This window comes from Trachymyrmex cornetzi, unplaced genomic scaffold (genome assembly GCF_001594075.2).
Source record: "Trachymyrmex cornetzi isolate Tcor2-1 unplaced genomic scaffold, Tcor1.1 scaffold385, whole genome shotgun sequence".
NCBI lineage: Eukaryota > Metazoa > Arthropoda > Insecta > Hymenoptera > Formicidae > Trachymyrmex > Trachymyrmex cornetzi.
The window spans coordinates 923,717-926,597 of record NW_017298586.1 but is presented as its reverse complement, the minus strand read 5'-3'; positions in this window follow the sequence as shown (position 1 = coordinate 926,597).

Below are 2,881 nucleotides of genomic sequence, written 5' to 3'. Positions count from 1 at the left end.
CCCTCCCCCCCCCCGCCCCCAGCCGATGATCATACGATTTAACGAAAAGACAAAGAGCCGATATCACGATTGCGAGAAATGGTACAAAAGAGAAAGAGAGAGAATGTGCATATGTGCGAGAGAAACTGACACGCTAACCGGTAGGAGAATCGCAGCCAGCAGATTCGTGCAAATTCGCGAGTCTATATAATCAAATATAATCCTTGATGTTTAATATCCAACTTCGCGGTATGTCTCGTTAACGCACACTCAAAAGCAAACATACTAGTTTCATCGATAGTCCGGTGTCTCCCTCCTCCCTACCACCTTCTTCTCCACCCCAACCTCGAAGGAAATATGTACAAGGGGATGACGGACACCGGAGGGGTAGATTCTCTGAAAATTGATTCTCACAAGGAACAATCTCTTTAATTTTAAATGTATCCATTATGGTGCAATGTATAATAAAGGAACAATCTCGCGTGCCAGATCTCGCGCTCGTTTAATTGATCAATCAATATTCCACAATATTCCATTGGAGCTTGAACTTTCTTTATGCACCCTTTCCTTTTCTCTTTTAACGGGTGCGTTATTTTCTCACGCGATCTATATCGGACGTTTGTCTCTGACGCAGATAGAAAATTATAAATTTCTCTTCTACTTAGATTTTCGCTGTAAGAAAACTCATCGATATTCCAAGTTAGAGATATAAGAATTGAATATATTAAAAATAGATCATAGATATCTCTCTAAATGCGCATGTGCCAAGCATTGTAATAACTATAGCAAGGTGAATACCCGATGCGATATCGCCATATAAGAAATTTATTTGTATTTCCATTGACTTGTCGTAACTCTCTTATTGTAAGTTATTCCCAGTAAAATATCGATTAAATAAATTTAAATGAGAGCAAGCGAAATTTTCTATTCACATGTGTCCATTAATATCACTTGCCTATTTGACTCGTGCCGAACTCGTGCATTTGTGCATTCGTTATTCATAATTACTCAGAATCTCATATCTGATCCTGATAACACGGTAATACGATGTGGCGCGTGTCTTGTTTATATCCCTCTGTCATACGACTCCTAATCGATAAATGAGAATCCTTCGAGGTAGACAATAATATAACAAGCAAGAAGGAGATGAAAAATTGTACCCTTCCAGCGAACCCTCGCTCTATCGTAGTTTTACTTAGTGTCTCGAATAGAGAAAATGATCGCCTCGTAATCCTATATAAACACGGTTATTTTTATCCCATTATAGGGCGGTTTGGTAACGGCCTAATGCGTAGCCTTGAGTCTGCATAATACCACATTCGTTGTGCACGAAGCTTTAAAGGCTGCCGACGGCCAGGGATGACCGCAGGATCCCGGAGGGTGTACCGTGTGCCACACCCCCTCTCGTCTGCTGCCACGAAGCTGCTTAACAGCGGGGGGTGAATGTGCCTGGTCCATGATACAGGCCTTTGAAATAGTCCCCGGGTCCTCCGAAGGTCTTACGTGTACGATCCATTCAAAATCTATGCCTTCGTCTTCGGAAGGGATCGTTAAAACGTGTCTCAAAAAAAGGTATAGTAGCTACAACTAATGATGATTTGTCATAAAATACTTAGTGCGCAACGAATGCACAACAGTAAAGCTCACAAAAATGAAATAAAAGATCTTTTGTGTACACTTAAAACGAATAATGGCTTTTAACTAAAATTTTTTTGTTAGGAAGAAAAATCATTAACTCTTTATTGTTCTGATTTGACATGTTTACCGAGATATTTTTATGGGTATTATTACACGTAATTATCCTTTTTTTTTACAATGTTTCTGGCGGGAAGACAGGTTCTATGCTTCACAGAGTGACGACGGTTAAAAAACAGGCCAGTTATAGTAACACGTGTTACGCACTCGTTCTAGAAAATTTCGGTTGCACGCCCATGAATCGGATATTTCTCATTTAGGAGACTCTTTCTATCCGCTTAATGATGCGCAGCACTATGTGGTATCGTCAAAGTACGACTGTCTTTTAAAAATCCACCGAAAATCGATCCTTAAATAGAAAAATCCAAACCAAACAGTCGGAAATCAGCAATTAAAGAACATCCAATGCTCATTTCGAAGAAATGCTATAGTTATATGAAGAGACGTAGATATATAACAAGTCTCTTTTTCGTGCGGAATTCATCTAGAAGCATCTCGTAGAACGTTCGCCCGATAGGCCGTAGAATATTTTTTTTAGACCCTTGTATTCACTCTCGTGGGTTGCTTTTCTTGAGAGGAAACTCTTGTAAGGTCGTTTCGTTTCGCCAGGAGGTCAACGGAACTCGAAGATGCCCCTCTCCACCGCCGCTATATCGTTTTCCCCTTCGAGAAAGCAAACCAGAATCTATGGTTGAATTGAACCGGGGCGCGGGAGTGAGAGGCGATTCGGGTTTACATAAACAGAAAAACTTGTATTCCGCATAAATATGTATAGAATATTGTGTTGTGAGAATTCATAGTAGATGATTAAGGTATAAAGAAATACGATCATTGGAAATTTCCTTTTTTTACATGTACTATAAGAGACAAAAATTTAAAAATAGAGCATATATTTATTTGCTTAATATACATATTTGAATATAAATATTTATTTGTACATTATAAATTTACTTATTATATTGATAATACTACAATATTAAGTAAAAATCGATCGATAAGATTAAATACATATAAGTGAAAAATGCCATGTTCGATCAAAGCCGTTCTTTGTGTAATAATATTTATTATGAATTTTTCCAATTTTCAATTGAAGCAAATGCGCCAATTATTTATCGGTCTTGAAACACAGTGTCTAAGAACTACAATTTACGCGCGCACGCAATTTCTTATACAGTAAATATATATGGGAAAAAGATTTTACTGAAAT